Source organism: Dicentrarchus labrax, unplaced genomic scaffold (assembly GCF_905237075.1).
Source record: "Dicentrarchus labrax unplaced genomic scaffold, dlabrax2021, whole genome shotgun sequence".
Taxonomy (NCBI): Eukaryota; Metazoa; Chordata; class Actinopteri; family Moronidae; genus Dicentrarchus; species Dicentrarchus labrax.
The window spans coordinates 14,294,867-14,305,715 of NW_026136713.1; the positions used below are offsets into that span (position 1 = coordinate 14,294,867).

General features: G+C 40.7%; 1 long non-coding RNA gene across 1 annotated transcript; it reads left to right on the forward strand.

The window, feature by feature from the left end:
- Positions 1–9,504: 9,504 nt before the first annotated feature.
- Positions 9,505–10,849, forward strand: LOC127375150 (uncharacterized). Its single transcript, XR_007887315.1, has 3 exons — positions 9,505–9,618; positions 9,714–9,776; positions 9,940–10,849. It is a non-coding gene; the product is annotated as an uncharacterized LOC127375150 (long non-coding RNA).

The following is a 10,849-nucleotide window of genomic DNA, read 5'->3' on the forward strand; positions in this document are numbered from 1 at the left end:
GTTGGCAGAGTTTTGACATCTAGTTTTCATCTCTGCCCATTACACTACAGCTAATCTTCCAATCCAGATTGCTCTGTCTTTATCAACGCACACCCCACATGACAGCCAGCTTTGCACAAAGTGGTAAAGTCAAGCCCCAGCGGGCCACTTTAGTGGACTTAGCCATGTGAAAAGCCCTTCTAAAAGCTACCCTATTACTAACTGAGAGATGGAAGTGATTAGTAACACACTGCAATTAGCGTGCTCAGCAGACACATATGCACCAAGACAGCTGATTCAACAGCAATATTGTCTCATCTTGTGGAGTGATCTGATTCTGTATAACTGCTGTGATTGGGCGAGGAGTGCCGGTTAGTAGCAACTGTCGAGACGACAGGATGATGGTGGTTGTTATTGTGATTACTCAGCCCCTTTTCCTCCCCATGTGTGAGTCACGGAGACCGACGCTCTGTGGCTTTTGTGCCTCGGTGTGAAAAATATCACTCCTTCCCTGAGCCCCCTTCCCCAGCGTGGATTTCGGGAATGTGACATAGCACCAAAGCTTTGTCGGGGGACAATAGGGCCCCCTTCTGAAGGTGACACATCCCTGTGGGAGCAGTTGTTTTTATATGTCCTCTGATCCTCTCCCTGTGAGCTGGATTAGTTGGAGTCACTCTTACAACCCAACCCAAACTGTCAGAGCCGCAGTGTAAGAGAACTTGAGGTTGAGTAAAGTATCACTGGGCACTACCTTTGACACTACTGTCAAACATCTCAGAGACCTTACACATCATGCTTACAGTGGACTGTGAGGTGATGTTGGACTGTTGTTGAGTGTCTGCGGCTGACCATCGTTTCTGAACTGTGTCTGACACTGTTGCTTCATCTCAACACTGGCAGCTGATTCAGTTCTCCAGGTGAAGATTCAAGAGCTGCGGTGTTTTTTGTTTTTATGGGACATAACTGAATCACGTCTCAGGGCATTATGGGATAGTGCACAGCTAACAATACTAAAGCCCTGTTCACAGGGGACTAGTATTATCAGGGGACCTCATGTGATTTGTTATAATTACAAAGGATGTCTGTTATCTTAATCCTGAGCAAATCTGCCATGTCTGTAATTTGGGGTTGTATTTTTTATACCTTAATTGTGGAGCAGCACGTCATGGATGTATTATAATATCAGTAGTTCTTTTTACAGTGAGTGCAGCGGTTTCTGCAGATCCATAATGAAACGCCACAGTTCGTGTGACTTTAGGGAGCAGAGGTGCACACACACATAGCTCTCCAACATCACAAACCAACTTTTATGTATGCTGTCCACAGCTGGCTGTGTGTCAAATTCTTTCCGTTGACTATATTAAATACCTGCAGCATTACTCAGCAGCAGAAACCGTAAGTACAGCTTTAAAATGAAAGGGATGTGCACGTTTACGCCTGTGGGACAGCAGAAGTAGCCCAATTAACATGCCGAGTGGGCAATAATGTCCTGTGTGAATAGACGTGGGTGGGTAATTTCTAAATCATATGAGCTCCTAATAATACTAGTCTTTATCATACTAGTAGGCTATATTAACATTTTATAATTAGCACTTAACAGAAAATAAGTGTGTTCAACTTTAACAGGAGACGTGAGACATTGGGGGGCAACCCAAAGCCTTTGAAAGGTCAACCTTTGTTGCGTTGGTTCTTTGAGGTTGGCTTGTGTGTCATGGCTCTAAGTGAAATTTAACCCTTGAAACCTCATTGTAAGCTATGTAAGGCTCTTTGAATTGCGTTGAATACTTGTGTCAGTTGTTTGACAAAGGCTGTGAAACCAATCTACAGGATCGTTGGAAAGCACTGAAACGAATCGGGACTTTTGCGTTGCCCTCGAAACCACATAGATTTTATTTTTAATGCTATTTTTGTATCTAAGTTTCAGAACAGTCAACTCTGGAATTCAACCACAGTCCTCCTCCCCACCTGTTTTCATTTTCTCTTTATCTCTCTCTTTCACACACACACACACACACACACACACACACAGACACACACACACACACAGACACACAAACACACACACTCAAGCTGCCTCATAAGGCCTCAGTTCTCTTTTCTAAGATAGTGGTGTGATTGTTCTGTTCGATACTGCAGGTGTGTTTGCGACTCAGGGAGTTCCTCCACACTAATTACAGTCTCCTCACTGACATCTTTATTGTCACTGAATTCCCGTCCCTCCTCAAACACTCCCTCTATATCTGTGTGTTGTGTTTTTTCTTTTTGACCCAACATTCAGGTCAGGAGCAGCTGGGCAATTACATATCAGAGCTGCAGAAGCCTGGAAAGGAAATTAGTTTGGTAAACCAAGCAGCCGCACTGTGACTGACCACAACATCCTCCTACTACTGTGCTCATTAACATCCTTCTTTCCTTTCTCGGCCTCTTCCGACATAAGTCCATCCCAGTGGGGTATCGTCTCCCCCCCTTCGTCCACCCACATCAAACAGCTACAGCCTGCCAGGAAGTGACATCACCACACCACAAGTCTTTGTTTCAGAGGCTTGGTTCAATGTGGACTTCATTCCCTGCTGGGCCCCAGGTCTGAGGAGTGGTTGTTGTGGAGTGAGTAGGTACTGGCTACTGTCCAGGACAGACATTCCTGTCACTCCTGTGTGTGAGTGTGTGTGTCTCACTATAGCACCTTATATAGAGAGAACAGCCAGGGTAAACCAGCAGTGGTGAATCCAGTAAACATTAGTAATGGTGGATTTTTTTTTTCCCCGTCTAATACGACCATTCAATCTAACACCATTCTCTACGGTTAGTGGCAGCCTTCGCCGTCCATCTCTATAGTTACTGAAAGCAATGCCAAGCAGGGAAAACAACATCATAAAAGAAAATTGCTGTTGCGTTTAACAGTCATTATTGGATTCTATAGCTGGGTGGGTGGGTGGGAGTAATTGATTGCAGATGTTCCACTCTTTGTGAGACTGAAAGAAATGTTTTGTGTGCTCGTGTGTCACTGTAGGCTTACAGTAGACAGTTAGGATGAGGTTGGAGTTTTCCTGGTCAAGGTTAGTCAGTCATCTTCAGGAGCCCATAGGAGAGCCCATAGTATCTGTCTCTTATAATTTTCTATTTCTTCAAGCGAGGAAATTATGTTTTCTTTGTGCTTTTACGCCTTCGTCATTTTCCTTTGTCATTATTACTGTATATGAGTCAGTGTCAGTCAGAGTCTGAATGTCTTGAACAGCAAAATTTCCCAAGATAACAGAACTGCAGAGCTGATAGATATTAATTAACACAGTGTGTTTTATCTGGTGTTGCCTCTGTGCTCTTGAGTTTGTTGCATGCCTGTGGCTTCCAGCAGCTATACTATGAATAAAAACTGTTCGGTCCAACTCTGTTTAAATTTGCAGGTATATTTAGATTTTTTAGGTTGAACGCTGTCTTGGCCTGACATTTTGTCAACAGCTACCTTAAGTTAGCTAGTTGCAGTGTCTAAAATGAATTAATTGTATTTAGTTTGTGGATTGGGTGCGTAGATTATCTTTCATACACGATTTGTAACTTTGGTAACGTCAGACAAACATCTGTGTATGACGATTATTAAAGTTTGAGCACCATGCAAACGATGGAGGGAATAAATGGGAGGGCACAGGGAAATGGCGTTGAAATACGGGAAAAACCCTAACGAAAAAATAGAAGTGTGCCTTTTTCAAGGCTATATCATAAGATATTGTATGCAACTTTTAGCTTGTTGTGAAGTTCTGCCTCCAAAAAGGCCCAAAAGGCCCCAAAACTTAAAGGCAATATTAATTAGTCAAAAGTAAAAAAAGGATAGCTGACAAAAATCAAAACACAAAGTTGAAACCTAACCTTATACGGCAGCCGTACATGCAAGATCACTTGAGGATCCCTCTTGCCAGGCTTCAATCTCCGCCTTTGTAGCCCAACTACAGTGGTACTGTATCAATCAGCGTCCTTTGAGGCAACTCTGGGGGTGGGTAGCTGTATCAGAACTGAAGTGTATTCCCTCATTGAAAGAAGAGCGAATAACCACACTGAAGCCTTTTCTCAACGGCTTTGTAAGAGTTTGACTACGTTACATTGTTTGTTAATCAAATTGGTTTAAGTTTGCCTATGATAGATGGCGATAGACCTACCTCAAGTATATGTGGTCAAAAAGGAATTATTTCCAACACACAACCCTTGGTACGACTTGACATTAAAGCCTAAGCGGGGATTTTATTTTTGTTTTTGTTTTACTGACATTTATCTCACCCCTCCCTATCACTCGCCCTGCACATTTTGTCCTCTGTGACACAATTTTCCATTCTCTTATCTCAATATCAAGTTTGCTTCACAGTTGGTAAAAATAACCCTTCTGTCAAGACCATTGTGTCTATTTATTGCCATTGTAAACAGTACTGCACTGTTGTCTCACTTGCCCATTCCACTTGGTAAAAATGTTCATTTACTTCCTCCTGGTATATTTTTTTTAAAAACACTTTTGTAATCTAAGCCGTACATATTGTTGTATAGTCTGTCAAATTGGGCCCTGCATGCATGTGTGTGTTTATTGTGCGAGAAGACGGGTGGATCCTCAGGCAAGGGGAGATACGCTGTCTGCACTTTGACAGTCTCTTCCTCCTGGCTGATTACTGCACAGTCATAAGCACCACAAACGGAAACACAGGCAGGCACACATCCACCAAAACACACACACACACACACACACACACACACACACACACACACACACACACACACACACACACACACACACACACTGACGACACACTGCTGACCTTACACACCCAAGAAAAAGCCGGTCTTGCATAAACAGAAAGATTGTTCTTTGTTTTCCTTTTTTTTCCCAGTGCCCTGTTCCTCACAACATAGCTGTGTTTTATTCCATCTGTCTGTCGGTAGTGCTATTTCAAGAGTCTTTCTTTAGATGTGGGTGTTAGTATCCTAAACTAACCCCAAAACACATTAAAAATACAAAAATATAAATGACCTAAAAATAAACAAAAGAGGGAACTTGGGGAAGAAGAGGATGTGGATGGATAGAAAATAATGTCTGAACATTTTGTTTGTGTGTTTATGTCATGTCACAACTGTCTCTGCCTTTACATGTACAGAAACACACACTCACACAAAACAGAAATACAGTGTACTAAATCTAAATGTAATAAATTATGTACACAACTTAGTTAGTTAGTCAGTTGTTTGCTAGTTTATAGATAGGCTAACTAGTTGGCGAACTTACAAATTAATAATACTGCATTATGTTTTTAGTGACTACAGATTGCTTATTACTGTACTTTACAGATTTGTCACTTTTCTCTAGAAATCAGTGACGTCACCTTTGTGGAGGTCAGTAAGTTTCCTGATGCTCTGATGCTGATTAAGCCTAAAATAAACTGTTGCCGTGTTAATAGTTGAGAGTTGCACACAAAGCAAGGGTCGTTATTCATCGTCATTCAACATCCCGCTGTTTTCATCATCAGAATTCAATGTCAAGAGATACATACATTAAAACTATCACAAGGAGAATTTCTATGTGATTGTGGTATCTGCCAACTGATGTTGGTCCATAGGTTTTTGTTTGTAGAAGAAATAAGACAATTCTGGTGAAAATCAGTGCATCTCTGCATTTGTGTCTGCAACATTTGGTGCGCCAAAGTACAAAATTTTAAGATGCCACATTTAATTGATTCCCACTCTACTGGTGATAATGTTTGAACACTGTTTGGTGTGATTAAACCTCAAGTTCCACCCAAAGTTCAAAACATTATTGAGCTCTCATACACACTGCAAACACACTGATTAAGGCCCATTGCGCCCATTTGAAAAGCTCAGCAATTACATATTTGGGACTGGTCCTCTTGAAATTTTAAACACTGTGGTCTGTGGCTGTGGAAACATGTTAATTATTAGTGGCTTGTTTGCAGATGATTAACCCTTGAACCAATCACTGCCTATTCCACCTCCTCCCAGGACACACCAGCAATCAGATAACCCCTATATATACAGGGGGCAAACTGTAAAAGCCCATTACAGTGTCAAAGATCAGTGGACTTCTGCACAGATTAGATGAAAGCACTACTTGCTCGTCCAAAATATTTAGTATTTTTTTATTTATGTAAAGATTCTGCTTCATCAATTTTGATCCCGCCTCAGGGTGGATGTTCATACTCTACATTCAGGAAACATGGAATAGCTTTCATGGAAAGGCTTTACATAATATAACCCAGGGCTTATATAGTATGATTGGAGAAAATGAAAGAGAGAGAAAAAATGGTGGGTTGTCCAGTTGTTGCCATTGTTGTTGGTTCACACCTCTGTAGTGTAGACAAAAGTAGATGTAGGGAAAACGTCATTGCCACTATTTTCTGGTTAATCAGTTGCTAGTTGTAGCCCTTGGTTTGTCAGTGGTGCCACAAGAGGGGAAGTGACTTATGCAGGGGTGGCATGAAGAATGTTTCTAAGCTTGTGTTAGTCATTTCCAGTTTATGCAATTGCAATTCTGTTTCGGCACCCCAGTCTGCAGAAATATTCAAATACATTAGGCATTTATACCACATACATGGTTTTTGTCCAATAACTTCTGTAAAGTGGGCATATCTGCAAAGGGGTGACTTGTAGGTAACCCATTTTTATTCAAATATCTTTAGGTCAGAGGTCAAGGGATCCCTTTGAAAATTGGCCATGGATTTGTTGTTGTTTTGGGTTGAATCACAGAAATTGCCAAAAGTCCAGTGTCCTCTACATGTGCCACTTTTTGTTTTTCCCCTCGGGGTCATGAGATCACAATGTGACCAAAATCCATTTTGTAAATATTCAGAAATGCACCGATTATGCATCCTGGTGTGATGAGATGATAAACTAAAAGACACGTGGTGGTCAGTACATTCTGACTACATGACACACCAGTTACTGTATCACACATACATGGGACATTATTACTCCTGAGCATATTTTGTAATGCCAGTTTGAACCCACTGGAGGCAACCAGGAGACTAATTTCACAAACTAATCTCCCAAAAGTTATTTCTCAGTTTCGTCCTTAATCAGTCCTCATAACATGATCCTGAGTCACTGTAAAGATAGAAAACAACAGCACAAACAAACTCCTGCATACACACTGTAAAAGCACATGCAGTCAGTGAAAAGGTCACAGTCTGATTTTTTATTCTTCGGAAAAATGACAGCTGGAGATGTAGGAAGACGCTTTATTTGAACCATTGTGGTTACATTACCGCCTTTACCTCCTTCGGACAATGACGGCCCCTGCAACAAATGTGGTTTTCTTTCTCTTTAATACGCTTGAATGCTTTAGTCAGAAAGTCCCAGTGCCTCATTTCACCTTTTTCTCGCTTTCCCCTCCTTCTCTTTGAATTCTGCTGTGTCTGTGTGTCATGCTGCTGTGCCACCACATTCCTTACTGACCAGTTCCTGACTCAAAGCAGTACTGACAAGGGAGAAGGAAACAGAGAACAGAGCAGAGGGCTGAAACTAGCAGCAATGACAAATGTAGAGACGTCAAGAGAGGGTGGCCCAGTGAGATCACTGTTGCTGTGATGCCATGGAAATGCTGGTGGGCTCGTGCATGATAATTTTGAGCTAAAAACGTATAAACATAACATGGCTGATGTTTAAAAACTGCTTGAGCTAATAGTAGAGTAGAATTTAAGAGGATATGGCCTCACTAGTTCCCCGTACAGCAGTGGATCTTCAGTCTATACCTCCGTAAACACAAAGAAGCTGAAATAACAAAGTGTTTGAAGTGAGGAAGTGTGATTGTTGTAAGGATAAAAGAGGAGAGGGAGGGGGTTTTCAGCCAGCTTTTTGTCTGCTGGCCTCCTCCAAGAAATCTTTGTGTGTTTTACTGCAGAACTCCTGACCTTCAGATGAATAAATGGAAAAAATAAGCACTGCCTAGGCATTTGAAGGACAGACATAGACACAATGCCACAATGAGGAACCATCAGCATGGTGGTAGCACTTTCCCATTATCCCCTTGGGTATGGGCATAACTAGTTGGAAGCTGCTATTTCAGTTTTACGTCAGTATTTTTACACATACAGTAGGAGTCAAAACACTTCCTGGTTTCTAAATGTTTAAGAGCTGAGCTTCCTGTTAAAGAGTTTGCTTTATGAGCTATTGCTTTGTTTCTATGGAATGTGTGTTAACAATCCCACGAGGGTCTTACTATATTCTAAAGTATGCTCCTACCTCAGCCAACGCACTGCTGGCATGCCAAGCATTACTAAGCAACATTACTATGAAACATTGTTATGTTAGGAGACAGCCGGGCACCAAAGCTTTTAAACCTGGATATATTATGCAGTAATGGTAAATGTGTTGTGCATTTACACTCATACATACATAAAGTAAAGACTGACCAATGGAGAAAAACAAAGTCAAATGGAAGCTATTAAGTATATAAATCTATATATATCTATATATATAGATTCGATATTGGTATTTGTTTTATGACTTAAGTTTATGACCTTTATTTTCATTTTAATTGTTTATGGCTGACCTTTAACAGTCTATATGTGGAGATATATGATTGTCAACAAGCCTGTATTTGGCTGACCAAAGTCTATGTAATTTATGTCATTGACATTGAAAATAATCAAGTTCACTTGCTACAGTTAATATGAATAGACTTTGTCAGACCGAGAAATTTACAGTGAATGTTAAGATTAAATTTAAAGATAAAGTTAAGATAAAGACATAAATGAATACAGTTTACTACTAGTTTAAGAAGGGGTTAGATATAAAGGAAAGCTACTCTTTACTACAACTTAAAGGTCCTGTGTAACATTTACAATCTATTGGCAGAAAGATAATATAATATTCATAGTTTTGTTTTCATTAGTGAATAATCACATAAAAATAAGTTTTTGTTACCTTAGAATGAGCAGGTTTTGTCTACAGATGCACCAGGTTGCCTTACGTGGAGTCCATGTTCCATGTTGAACTGCCAAGTTTCTACAGTTGCTGAGAGTGGACAAACTAAACACTGGCTCCAGATATGGGCAGTTTGCGTGTTATGCAGGCATCGTAGTTTCTCCTTTGCATTTGGAAGGGGGGGGGTGAAGCGAGCTTGTTGCAATCTGCAACTGGCATGGCTATTATGATCAGACAGGTTATAAAGCCAACAGTTTATCTAAACCACTTTATTTAAAGGTAAAGTCAAAGGTGAACATACCTGTACTATCACTGATAATCTCTTCTGAGATCTCGTGGTAGAGTACGGCACAATCATTAATAATAAAACTGATGGCTGGAACAACAAAAGTAAAATGCAAGTTGTATGAAACAGTAGTTTTTCTTTAGGTCTGGACACTATTAAGAGCCAACAATGGACCAAGACAACAAGATGTTTCCGATTTTAAATTACATGGGGATGATTCATAGGTGACAATGATTTATCTTTTTAGTGTAGCGATAGCTCACTTCCATGACAGACATACAACACATGCACTCTCACACAGTGTTTCAGGTCATATGCAGGTTGTGACAGGAAAACGTTGGAATGTGATAAATGAGGCGTGGAAGCAAGAGCAATGGAAGGAGGGACGGCAGGGGAAGTGTGCTAAGTGTAGCCCGGGGCCACCTTCTTCAACCTCTGTACAGGTAAGACCTAAGGGAGACATAATTTACACAAGAAGGACTGACTCACAAAGATGACAATGTTTTATACAGCTGTTTTATTGTCCTCTCTCTTCAAGTATGTGGATGTCTTCAGAGCTGTAGTAACCAGAGCAAACATATGACAAGGAAGCACCACTCAGGTAACTTCAAAGCTCCATTTTCAAACAAACATATCACGTTTCTCTCCTGGAATGTTCCACTGCCGCAGCTTTCAGTCCGAGGCCGAGTGTTTGACATGAAAGGGAATCAGCGGTGAATCCTTTGATCACTGTTAACACACTTCTCTGTGTTCTGACTCTCCAGGGTGGCAAAGACCAGGTGAAGAACCTGTTGTGGTCATGTAGGCCTTTATTGAAGTCTGATCTCGCACTGGAGCACCTGGCGAATGTGGTGTAAATAAGATGTTCACATGCATTTACTATGACAAAGAGCAGAGCACTCATAAATGTCTTTTAAGACGGATGGCATAGTTTTGAAGCTAACAGCATTCCTCTAAATACTTAACAGGAGAATCCACAGATTATCTAAATTGTTTCCATAACACGCATTTGTCTCAGGCCTCGCAAATGCTTGTTAGGTATGTTTAACCCTCATCACTGAAACTATAGTGGAGCACCTGATAAACTTGAACCAGGGTTCCTGGTGGGGCTGACTATGGTGACTCACTATCATTGCATCACATCAGGAAAAGGTTGTGATGCAATGCAGGGACAATCAAGAAAGTGACGTGTCATGTTTAAACTACTGTAAAGTCCTGTTTGAATGCTGTATGAATATTGTACAAATCAGGTTTTCAAAAACCTTAATCTATACACGGATACACGGATTTGGATTTAGATAGCTGGCTTAATCAGTCAAGATTGGTATTTAATCATCACAGACAAGTTACTATTAGTAAAAAGATGACTGTTTTGTCATGGTATTCAAGATTAATTAATTAATTAATTGCCAGGCATGTGGACATCTAAGTCCTTAGGGAATCTATATAAAGTGCATGGTCTCAGATTTCCTAGACAAAGTAAAGAGAATAGTAGAATAGACACGTCTTAGGACAGATTGCATTCAGATATGTGCATACATGGGAAACGCCACCACAGTAATGGCAACTTGTTTACTTCCCTGGATTAATGTATAGCTTCCACTTGTTGCTTGGTGATTGGAGGTTTCTTACAGAAATGTATATGCAAGCTTGGACCTGTGAGTTTTTACAAAG